Here is a 13279-nt window from a genome sequence, read left to right as displayed (position 1 = left end):
AAGCAAAGTACGGCTCAGTAATAGAACCTCCATACTAAAAGCATCTCCAACAGGCGCGCTTCGCGCCGCGCCTAAAAAACAAGTTTACAGCGCGCTGGGCGACTGGTTTTGCGCGTCGCGCAGCGCTGGCTCCAGCAGTAGCGCTGGTTTGCAGCGCGCGCGCTCCGCTCTAGCAGCGCGTAAAAATGCAGCGCGCGTGCCGCTGCAGCAGCGCCCAAAATGCAATGTGAAACATTTATCAAAATGCAATAACATGCGAAATTTAACACAAACAAGTAGATGGTCATCCCCACAAGTTCATCCAACCGAGTTCAAAATGCAAACCAAGTTCAAAATACAAGTTCATCCAACAAAGTTGAATACATCAATCATCTCCCTCGTCGTCTTCCTCTTCTTCCGAAGACGATTCTTCCGCCTTCGAAGATGAATCTTCCTCCCTAACCTCATCACGCACCGCATCACGTGTAGCTCTGACGGTCTTGGCAAGATCTTCAACGACATTTTCATGGGTATGTGTGTGAGGCACATCGAAAGACATTCCACCCATGGCCGGAGGTGCACCCATGCCGCCCATGAGAGAAGCACAACTCATGCCACCCATGCCTCCCATAGCGTTGGAGGGTGCTCCAAAGCCACCCATGGCGCCGAAGCAACCGCCACCCATGCCGCCAAGGACACTGCCACCCATGCCTCCCATGGCGCCGAGCCCATCGCCACCCATGCCGCCAAGGACACCGCCACCCATGGCTCCCATGGCGCCGAGGCCCATGCCTCCCATGGCGCCGAGCCCACCGCCACCCATGCCGCCAAGGCCACCGCCACCCATTGTGAGGATCATGGCTCTTTTTTGAATCAACACTTCTTCACGGGCAAGGTTGACATATTCCTTTTGCGCATCATTGAACAAAGATAGGTCCAAGAAGAACAAGTGCTTTTCCCATTCCAACAACTTAGCTCGCTCCTCCATGCCCACCTTCCTCTCCTCCAATGCCACTTTCCTCTCCTCGGCGGCCACCCTCCTCTCCTCGGCCGCCAACCTCCTCTCCTCGGCCGCGGCATCTTGGTTCCTTGCCATTTTCCTCACCTCGTTGGCTTCTTTTCTTGCCTTCACAATAGCTTCCATAGCATTTGTGAGCTCATCATCTCCTTTCCTCTTCTTCTTTTCGGTTTTGTCCTTCTTGCACCCATCCGGTCGTTTTGGTTTCGAGTATGAAACCGAGTTGGGTGTGGGGCTTCTCTTGCCGTCATCCGTTGATGCACCATCCTCCTCCTCATCATCATTCAACTCAATTGTGCGCTTGCGTTTGTTTCTCAAATGCAAATCATCCAAATCTTTACGCTTCTTCCATTTCTCATCATCCTTCAACACTTCGTAGCAATGAGGCAAGGTAAAGATTTTTCCTTTCTTGATCTTGCCCTTCTTGGTTGTCCTCGTCTCTTCTTTGAACAAGTATTGGGCAATGTTGTACTACAAGAAAAACAAAACAAGTTAGCACTTCTCACACCAAAAAACAAGTATGATGAACATGTATGAGATGCCACTTACTCTATCATCCTCATTTGTGCCACTTGGGTTAATCTTGTCAACTGCCTTCTATGCCGCCGCCCTCTTTTGACAATCCGAGTTGATTGTCGACCATCGGGACTGAAGTGATCTTTCGGAGCGGTCTATTCCACTCACGTTCTGAGCATCAAAGTGTTCTTTCATTCGCCCCCGATAAGCATCTCTACTTTGATCACCTCCAACGGATGGATCCCTCGACACTTGCAACCAAGTATTGCATAGTAACTTGTCATCGTTGGTGGTGTAATTGCGCGCTCTTCCTTTCGGCGCCTCGATAATGCCCTCACCCTCCTCGTCCACCTCAAACTCATGGTCGTCCAAATGGATGTCATTGGTTTGAGACCAATGCGAATTGTTGGACCCAACACCCATAGTTGACATGTATGCATCATCGTTGAGACTACAAAGTTTTGTGACAATGCAAATAAGCTATCTATATGATGATGCATTGAAAAAAAACAAGAAAATTAAAGTTGGAATTTTTTTCACCTTGGGGGCATTTCATCAAACACGTGGTGCGCGTCCGCCGCCGGCTCAACGAGTGAGCTCGCCGGCGCTTCGGTAGACGCCGCGCCTGGCCGGCGCACTGCAACCTTCTTCTTCGGCTTCGAGCTGCCGGAGCCGTCCGTTGTCTTCTTCTTCGCGGATGTTTTACCTTTCTTCCGCTCCAACGGTGCGGCGGCGGCACAGGATGGCGCCGGCGCGACGCCACCCGCCGGCGTGGTCGTCCGCGGCGGCAAGAAGAGGCTGCGCGCGAGGCCGACGGTCGGCGGAGCTCCGGCGGCGGCGACGGCGCCAGCGCCAACGGCGGCTGCGCTAGGGTTTTCGGCGGAGGCAGCGGCGGCGGTGGCGGCGGCGGGGGGGGGGGGGGTCGCGGCTGTACAGCGGGGTCAGCGGGGCGCCGGTGTGCGCGTCCATGGTGGTCGGGGCGCTGGCGCAGGCGCGCGCAGGAGAAAGGAGGAAGAAAGGGAGAGTTCGCGCGCGCGCTCGAGTCTGCCGCCCGCCGAAGTGAGCGCCCGAAATACGCAGCGCGGGATGGGGCTAGGACCAGCGCGTCCAAATCGTTTTAGCGCGCGCGCGGTTTTAGCGCGCCCGTTGGAGCTGTCCGCTGCGTTGCGGGCGCGCTATATTAGCCTTTTTTGCCGCGCGGCGCTAGTATAGCGCGGCTGTTGGATATGCTCTAATATACTACTACAAAGATAATTCATCTGTGGGAATGATCTCGTGCGCACGCACAATTATCTAACATGTAACGTTATGCCCATGTGTCTTTCCAACGGCCAAAAACTAGGATCTCCAATCGCCTTATTTCTTATAGGAATTTGATCATTGATAAAAAATAAGTAATCCATGTCATCTAATGTAGTTTAATGGAAAAATCTAAGAGAAAAAGAATAGTCTCTTCTGGCATATACCGATGAGACGTCAATTAGGGTGGGTCAGCATATTTTCTTTTTTGCACCGAGAGAATATGTCTTATTATATTTTACTAATCTATATCCAATCCATATAATATTCACGAGACAGCTAACCATGCTGATTTAAGTCAGTGAAAAATAATCTGTGTTTGGATGTCCGCACACGTATAGTATGTTTGTGCTCCATCATGTGGTGATAACTTTTAGATGGAGTAGTAACTTATTACAAAAAATGAAATATGGAGACTTATCATGTGCATATATTACTATTAAGATTCATCTATTAGATGTTAAACCAACTATATAGATAGGAAAAAGTTACGGTGAAAGTCGTCTATTACAAATCCATGTTATTCTCTAAAACAAAATGTGGTGGAGTTTTGCACAATCACGAGAGCATATACCATTAGTTTATGTATATCAATTTCTTAAACTATCTTGCATATGCAATATTACCATATTTTATATTCTCCAAGCTAGATTATTATAAAATGTAGGACTTCCCAACCTAGAGTTAAAGGTTTACATGAGAAATGCTAGCCAAGACATGAGAAAGAAGCATACGACTAAAAAAGCTTATTTCACGAAATTGTTAAACAAAATGTAATGATCATGGGTATAATTACTGATGTATCTATAATAGTTTTAACCAGACAAATTACATGTATAATATCAGAAGAAATTAGATAGCTAATTTTTTCCGAGAAACGGTGAATACAGATGAATGGTCCTAATAAACGTGTGTTCTTGAAATAGCACAGATATACATATCTTACTATAGATTTATTCAGTATGGACTTTTTATTTATTTTAGTTAATGTTATTATCAGTATCTATTGATGAATTTTTACCGCAATTCATATTGCCTTGGTTTCTTGCTAATACAATAGTGATGTTTACAAACACTTTCCTCGCTCGTGGCTCTGTATCCTACATAGTATAGTAAGTCTCACTCATACACTCTTCCATATGTTATAATGTTGATTTGGATGAAATAAATAATGATACACTCGCTTTAACAAAGCTGATATGTGTTTACCTTATGTAATGTATTTGTTAATACTGTCAAACATAATTGTTTTATGGTTCCGTGCGAATGCACGGGTTGACGGCTAGTAATCATAATTCATCATATTCAAGAGAAGAGCCTATATAAGAATTTTTATTTCTAGCAAGTTCACATACTCAACTATCATGTAGCCTTCTATAATTGTTGACACACATTGAATATTTTTGGAGCTAATGTTTCTGCCGGACACATAGGAAGATAGGGGCGTTGTTATCTTTGCCACCCAACTCATTTACCTCAAGGATAATGTCAACAGTAATGAATCATGATCACGTACATTCAACTCGATATATTTGTTCGTATCTTTCCTCAACACATAATTCTTGCCGACAAAAGAGTTGATAGGTAGGAATAAGGGGAAATATCATTGACTCTTGCAAGAAAATAAACTCTTGTAAGAATATAAAAGATAGGCCCTTCACTAAGGGAAGCAGAGATTGTCATGAGCTTTTATTTGTTTGAGATGTGCAATCTCTTAATGCAAAGGAACGTCACTTTATTTTGTCCCTTGTGATAGTGAACTTTATTACGCACTTTGTCACTTTTATTTATTTGCTATCACAAGATCGTACAAAGCTTATTTTTCCTTACAATAAAAGATCATATATTAGAGGCAATTTTTATTGCTTTGTACACCGATGACAATGTACTTGAATGATCTTATTCAATCCATGGGTAGGTATGGTGGACTATCATGGCAAGAAACTAGGCTTAAAGGGTATGGATGTGCAAGTAGTATCTCTACATAGTGTGTATTTTTTGGCTAGCAAAATATCTAAGGCAAGCATCACATGTTAAAGGATCCAAGACAATGTAACATCTATGCAAATGCAAACAATCATGATCACTATGTTATCTTCCATGTCCAACATCAACACTTGATCATAATACAATGTTTGATGGGGGACACAATCATAAAAGGCGTCCAAGATAGTGTATTTATATGTGAACCTCCTCTTCCCTATCATAATCTTGCATATATCATATCAATCACTAGTGCTATGTTTATTAGTTCTCAACATCTTTCATCACTTATACCTTTTATATTGTGAAGTCGTTACTCTTCACGAGATAAGCACATGGTCTTTTTTATTTCTTTTATTGTCATGCTATGATGATGGGTGCTTGAGAGTAAAGCACACGAACTCAACTAATATTTTTTATATAACTCTCACACTCGATTACAAGCATAGATATATCTCAAACCAAAATTCTAAGCAAAGCAAATCTGAAATTTTATTTCTCTAAATCACAAAAAACTAAAGATTGAACTAAGATAGATAATAGTGGTAAAAGTGATGGTGATACAATACCGGTGCACCTCCAACAATCTTGGAACAAGCAAAGAGTGGTGTCCAGACCCATGTACTCAAGCATCCTTCTTGGGTGATGGTGGCGATGATGTAGTAGCATTGTCCTTCTCCAGCCTACGCTTGCGGATTAAATTTTCCTCCCTTAAATCATCATTTTCTTATTCAAGCTTCAGTATCTTTTTGCATAACGCTTCCTTGCTTTCGTGCAGAAAAATAGACGGGGTAAATTGGATCTTAGATTCGTTTTCTCTGTTTGGAAGACTTGACTTCTTGAATTCCACGTGCATTTCTCCAGGCTGAGGTAGTGGAATTTCATCTTCATCTGAACTGGCATGTGAACCTGCATCCTCTATCTCCTCAAAGTCGGTATATTCCTCCTCATCTGTGGACCATAGGTAGGGGTAAATATCCCCAAAGATCTTTGGATCCGCAACATAGTGAGAAACATAGCTCTCTCCATCTGAATACTGAGACGACATATTCTCAAATGTGCCAAAAACGCACGAAAGAAGAACACAGGAGAAACTCTCGATGCGGTGGCCAAAACATACGGGACTATATATAATCATTTTTTCTAGGTCAGAATACGTGCTCGGGCAGAAGGCGGGGTCCGGGAGGCACCCGAGGGCCCCACAAGCCATCTAGGCGCGACCATGGGGTGGCCTCGCCCAATTGTCTTGTGCCTCCCTTGTGGGCCCTCTGACTCCTTTTTATATTTGGAATTTTTCTAAAATACTAAAACCAGCAGAACATATTTCCTTGGAATTTTTGGAGTCGGTTTATTTACTGTATCACGTACCTACTCCTTTTTAGGTTTTTGGAGTGTTCTGGAAGGTCTCCCTTATGTGATCTTCGTGTGTTATCACTTGAATGATATTAGTTTCCTCATTAATGGGTGTAACTAAAATGTAGTGCTCGATTCTTTGCCCATTTACCACTATCGGGTTTTTTCCTTCGAAGTTATTAATTTTTATGGCACCAAAGCGATAGATCTCCTCGATAACATATGGGCCTTCCCATTTGGAGAGGAGTTTTCCTGCAAAAAAATGTGAAATGAGAATTGTACACAAGCACTAGGTCTCCTACATTGAATTCTCGTTTTTGAATCCTTTTGTCATGCCATATTTTAACCTTTTCTTCAAACAACCTGACATTTTCATAGCTTGTGTCCTTCAATCATCTAATGAGCTAATATCCAATAAAGTCTTTTCATCGGCAAGTTGAAAACCGTAATTAAGTTCTTTGATTGCCCAATAAGCTTTATGTTCTAACTCAAGAGGTAAATGACAACCTTTTCCGTAGACCATTTTATATGGGGACATCTCCATGGCGTTCTTATAAGCAGTTCTATAGACCCATAGAGCATCATCTAGTTTCTTAGAACAATTCTTCCTAGATCTATTGATGGTCTTTTCCAAAATTAATTTTATTTCTCGGTTGCTCAATTAAACTTGGCCACTATATTGGGGATGATAAGGTGATGCATTTCTATGGTTAAATCATATTTAGCTAGAAGTTTATGGAAAGCACCATGAATGAAATGTGAACCACCATCAGTCATTAAATATCTAGGGACTCCAAACCTCGAAAAGATAATGTCCTTAAGCATTTTAATAGAAGTGTTATGATCAGTACTACAAGTTGGAATAGCTTCTACCCACTAAGTAACATAATTAACAACAACTAATATATGAGTATACCCATTAGAGGAAGGAAAAGGTCCCATAAAGTTAAAGCCCCAAACACCAAATTGTTCAATAGAAAGAGAATAATTCATAGGAAGTTCTTGATGTTTACCAATGTTACAAACTCTTTGGCTTTCATCACATGAATGGGCATACTTAAGAGCATCTTTAAAAAGAGTAGGCCAATAGAAACCAGATTGTAATACCTTGTGTGCAGTTCTATCACCGACATGATGTCCTCTGCATGCCTTAGAGTGACGTTTCCTTAAAATATGTTCCTATTCATGCTCAGGTATACAACGTCTAATAACACCATCTACTCCTTCTGTATAGAGATGTGGGTCACCCCAAAAGTAATGTCGTAAATCACAAAAGAATTTTTTCTTTTGTCGATAGGTGAAGCTAGGTGGAATGTATTTAGCAACGATATAATTAGCATAATCAGCATACCAAGGAGTGTTATGTGAAGTATTTATAGAAACCAGTTGTTCCTGAGTAAAATTATTATCAATAGGAAGTGGGTCATCAAGAACATTTTCCATCCTAGACAAGTTATCTGTTGCAGGGTTTTCAACTCCCTTTTTATCAATGATATGCAAATTAAATTCTTGAAGTAAAAGTACCCACATCTTTCTTTTCCATAAGGTATTTAATATCCGCATGATTAGGGTGAATACTTACTTTGGAATCGACGATGTAGGTTCTAAACTTATGACATGTAAAAACAACTACTAAATAATTCTCCTTAGTAGTGGCATAATTTCTTTGAGCAGTGTCTAAGATCTTACTAGTATAATGAATAACATCCTATTTCTTGTCTACTCATTGACCTAGAACAACACAAACATCATAATCACTAACATCACACATAATTTCAAATAGTAGGTTCGAGTCAGGTGGTTGAACAATGGTGCACAAATCAAGGATTTCTTAAGTATTTCAAAGGCCTCTACACAACCTTCATAAAACACAAAAGTAATATATTTTTGAAGAAGATAAGTTAAAGGGCTAGAAATATTTGAGAATTCTTTAATGAAACGCCCATGGAAACTAGCGTGACCAAGGAAACTTCTTATACATTTGATATCTTTTGGGCATCGAATTTTCTCTATTGCATCAACTTTGGCTTTGTCCACCTCAATGCCTTGTTCAAAAAATCTATGCCCAAGCACTATGCCTTCATTCACCATGAAGTGGCACTTCTCCCAATTCAAGACAAGATTAGTTTCTTCACATCTATCCAAAACTCGATCAAGGTTGCTCAAGCAATCAACCAAAGAAGTCCCATAAACGAAAAAAATCATCCATGAAGACCTCACCAATCTTTTCACAGAAGTCAGAGAAGATAGCAGTCATACATCTTTGAATGGTAGTACGTGCATTGGATAACCGAAAAGGCATAAACCTATAAGCATAAGTTCGAAAGGGGCAAGTAAAGGTAGTTTTCTCTTGGTCCTCTTTTGACACATGTATTTGAGAAAAACAAGGGTATCCATCAAGAAAACAAAAATGCGTGTGCTTAGATAATATTTATAACATTTGATCAATAAAAGGCAAAGGGTAATGATATTTTCTAGTAGCTTTATTTACTTTCCTGAAATCAATTACCATCTTATAACCAATTATGATTCTTTGTGGAATAAGCTCACACTACAGGAATCGAGCATTTTGCCGTCAGGACGCTACAGACGGCAAAGAGCGAATTATAGTTGGCAAAAAATTTGCCGTCAGCCCATGATGGCAAATAATGTCGTCAGACCATGTGCCCACAAAGGGTATCTTTGTCGTCAGCGTCCGGCAGAGCAGACGGCAAAATGTTTGCCGTCAGTGAAATTATTTTGCCGTCAGCTTGTCTGGTAGACGGCAAAAAATGGTCAGAAGACAGAACGGCCTAACTAACGGTCGACGTTAGCCCTTTTGCCGTCTTCCTCACCCGTACATGACAACAAAATATGGAATATTTTTTGCCGTCTGTCTAATCTGTACAAGACAGCAAAATATGACACATTTTTTGCCGTCTGTGTAACCTGTACATGACAGCAAAATATGCCATACTTTTGTCGTCTTCTGAAGTTACACAAGACGACAAACCACATGTTGAGGGCGCCACATTTATTTTCCGTCATGAACATGACAACAAAGAGCATAAATATACAATGTATATATATATAACATAATCCATACAGCATATATATATATATATATAACATAATTCATACAACATATATATACATATATAACATAATCCATTGTCGGGACCCCGATCCTAAGCCATAGGAATCCAGCCTGTAACACATCGCATCCCTTTGCGGTCTCAGGCACGGTTAACTCCACGCCTGCATCCTTACCTTAGCCGGGACCGTTTGCGTCTTTTGACTCACGTATGCAATAGTGTCGCTAGCATTCCAATGTCAAAGAACCCGGATCGACAAGTCTAGTCATAAACCAAAGTGGCAGCACCGCACAAGGACAGGCATACATGACCCAACAAAGCAGGTGTCGGTCACCAGCGAGTGTAGACGAGTCGTAGCAAGCTACCAGGACTCCATTACATCGCATGAAATTTCCCCAAAGGGGACAGACACAGCAGCTAAGAAGGACACATGGCGATCAACCAATGTGTCCGGAGCAGTAGCGAGCTACCATGGCTCGTTGGATCACAAAGGGGCATTTCCTTGTAAGGAGTGCTACTAAAGTTCACGACTAGGTAATCGAACCCCATACATATCAAGTACGACACACGTACGCATGGCATACCGATATGTATAGATACATCGATGGCAGCACAACATAACCATAACATACAAGCTTTATTTAAGAGGCTCGGAAGAGCCACACACATAATATTACACAGTAAGGGTCTCACGACCCATAATAGCAGTCATTCAGTTACAAGCCAGCGGAAGAGTTTAAAACTGTCTGAGTACAGACAGGTGCAACTAAAAGGCACATGGCCTGATTATACTACAGACCCAACCTAGGGCCAGATCGTAGCTGGGACACCAGCTACTCGTCGTTGTCGATGTCTATGAAGAACCCTCCGTTAGGGTCATTAGCAACCTCTGCAACATTTATTAAGCAAACATGAGTACGGAGGTACTCAACAAGACTTTAGGATAACTATCTACTCATGCAATGTATCAATAAGGTATTGTGGGGTTTCATGCGGAAAGCCAGCATTTGACTCGTGTTTTTGACGACTTGATTTTCTCGCACACGAGTCCACTAACACCACAACAATACACCATCGTGGAATCATTCTGTCTCCATGCGGAAATGCCGTCCACGACACTCACGCTTATCTTGACAATTTTATGAGTAGTCATTGAAGTTATCTATGAACAACATATGTCTCCAAGTAGTCCATATCCGCGGACGCGGCTATTCGAATAGATCATAACCTTGCAGGGGTGTACTTCGTCACACACGCTCTCGCCACTTATCGCCATGTGCACGTCATGCACCTCGGCAACCTTCAAGCGGAAGCCCAGCGAGGGAGTCGGCCACGACCGTTAACCACACTAGTACCTAGTCCAGATTTATCGCCTATCTGAGAGTAACCCGTACGGAACTCCGGTGGAGGTTTCCGCCACGGCCTCAAACGATGTGCGCAGGGTTCCCAAGCCCACCATCCGGGTGCCACTTGGTACACCGTGCCACTGCCTACCGCATCACATCCCACCTCTGAGATCAGCACCATGCACGGCCTCCAACATGACTGTAAACACCAGAAACTACTTGCAACTCCTGGACCGAGTACTAAACGATTAATAAGTCGAGAGGGTCAATTAAGTATCCCAACGTGTGGTTGTATCTAGTCTTGGATTACATACACGGAACTCAGTTCCTAAGGACGGTTCCAATGAAACAACCCGCCATGTACTCCTACACAGCCTTTCACCGGTACCTTTACCAAATCAGGTTCAACACACGACCTTTGCTTACCGAACACATTCTCACAATTCTGTTCATTTCCCAGATGACAGACCATACACAACTCTAAGCATAGCATGCATAGCAGGATAAGGCACATCATGGCTCAAGCAACTACCAGGTATGCTAGGTTGCAAGGTTCACCTATTTATTGTGACAAGGATAGGTCATGCAAAGGAAGTGGGTTCAACTGACGTGGCAAAAGCATTTAAAGCATTTGATCCTAATGCAATAAGTAAGTGCAAGAGTAAGAACATGGGATTTATCGGGATGATCAAAAATGGCTGATTGCCTTGTTGCTCAGAGGAGTGACAATATCCGTCAGACGGATATTCGGTGGAATCCGGGGGAGCGGAGCCTACCGAAAGGAATGACAACAATCAATAACAAACATATGCAATCAAGATGATGCATGAGCATGGCATGATGATGCAAGGTGATAAACTAATATAGCTAGCATGTATTAGGTTTGAAGTTGATTTGAATCAAATTCAAATATCACTTCAAACGAGGTATTCTCGGATACCATTTTAATTGATTCGACCTGATGCTCAGATCAACTTGATGCTAACATGCATGGGATGACATGTTAGGTTGCTGGTTTGTAATTAGGACAGTATTTGATCATGTCAATCATAGTGAAATTCAAATATTTTCCATATTCTATTTATAAAGTATTTATAAGAATTGACTTATTCAATAATCTACATGTTTGGGTTCTGTAACATTTCTTGGATTTTTCTGATACTTTTTCATATATAAATTATTTTCATTGGAGTTACAGATTAATTTCTATGAATTTTTGAAGTTTTAAACATTTTTGGTATTATTCTTATACTGGAAAATCCCTTTACTGCATCAGCATGACATCAGAAGGTCCAACTGGCCGTTGAAAGTCAAACCTGACCAGTGGGACCCACTGGTCAGTGTCTCTGGTCAGTTTTAGATTAAAATTAAACTTAATTAGCTAATTAATCTCACTGGACCCACATGTCAGTGACTTATCAAATTATTTGATTTCATTTTTATTATTTCTAAACTCCCAGAGGCTGGCCCCACACGTCAGTGGCTCATGCCAGCTGAGATCCACCGGCGGCGAGGTCGTCCTCGCCGGCGGGGAGCCTCCGGCGAGCACCAGTACGTCGGAGGGGCTCGGAAACGGCGCACAGGGGGCCAAACTCTGCGCGGAGAGCACCAGAGGAACGACACTTCTCCCGTGGGTTCATTTTTGCACTTAGCTGGGGCTGATCTGGCCGGAGATGACGCCGGCGACGAGCTTGGCGGTGGCCAAGGTTCGGGCGTCATCGGGGTCTTCAATGCAGAGGGAGTTACGCACGGGACTTAGCTCCTACGGCATCTATGCGACGTCCTGAAGCTGCTGGTGGTCTCAGAAGGACGAGCTGATCACCGGAGGGCTACCGGCGACGAGCTCCCGCGGCAGATCTCGTCGGTCTCCGATGGAACTAGGCCTAGAGGAGGGGATTGACGGGGAGATCTTAGGGGAAAGATGCGCAAGCTCACGAGGAGTGCAGTGGTGGCGCTAGCTTGCTCGGGGACGGCCTGGAGAGGAAGAACGCCGGCGACGAACTTCGATGACCCGAGGAAGAAGACGACTACGTCTCGTCGTTTCGCTGCGTCTCGGTGTCGGGCTCGTGGCTAGAAAGCTTCAGGGAGTTGCGGCGGACCTATTGCACGGCTCAGGGGGGAGAAGGGTAGGCTAGAACGACGGCGAGCTCGAGCTCTGCTCGGGCTCCAATGGCGGCAGAAAGAAACAAGGCAGAGGGGGAGAATGAGCTGGGGAACGGATAGCTACGAGCTCGAGGAGGTTATCCCCGTGCTTGCCAGCGCGAAGCGGCGGCCAGGCAGCAAGGGAGCTGCATGGAGGCGCGCGGCGACGCGGCGGCCACCTCTTGCTCCTACTGGCGAGGACGAAGACGACAGGAGCAGATGGGCCGGGCCAGGTGAGCGTCAGGTAAGATTTTTCTCATTTTCTTTCTGATTTGTTTTTGTTTTGCTATTTCATTTACTTGCTATTTATTTCAGCTCCCAAATAGTTTGTAAAAACTATTTTAAACACACCAGAATATTTGTTGGAATATTTCCAACCATTCCCAAAGTTTTCAACATTTTTGAAAGTTTAAAGTTTCTGATTTCAAATTTAAAACTTGAAACCAGTAGCTTTTTGCATTTATTTAAAATGCTTAAAGTGTCAAGAAAAAGGTTTTCTTCATTGCTTATTTACTTTCATGATTTATCAAAAAGATTGAACTTTTCTTGAGGCCATTTTGGGTTCATTG

At 43.1% G+C, this 13279-nt stretch overlaps 1 long non-coding RNA gene across 1 annotated transcript; it reads right to left on the bottom strand.

Moving 5' to 3' along the window:
• Nucleotides 1-1160: 1160 nt before the first annotated feature.
• On the bottom strand, nucleotides 1161-1600 carry LOC123398087. Its single transcript, XR_006610069.1, has 2 exons — nucleotides 1547-1600; nucleotides 1161-1468 (listed from the first exon to the last, which is right to left on the bottom strand). It is a non-coding gene; the product is annotated as an uncharacterized LOC123398087 (long non-coding RNA).
• Between the last annotated feature and the right edge of the window lie 11679 nt (nucleotides 1601-13279).

Source organism: Hordeum vulgare, chromosome 5H, assembly GCF_904849725.1.
Source record: "Hordeum vulgare subsp. vulgare chromosome 5H, MorexV3_pseudomolecules_assembly, whole genome shotgun sequence".
NCBI lineage: Eukaryota > Viridiplantae > Streptophyta > Magnoliopsida > Poales > Poaceae > Hordeum > Hordeum vulgare.
Note: the sequence above shows the minus strand (reverse complement) of the source record. Positions and strands in the feature narration are given on the sequence as shown.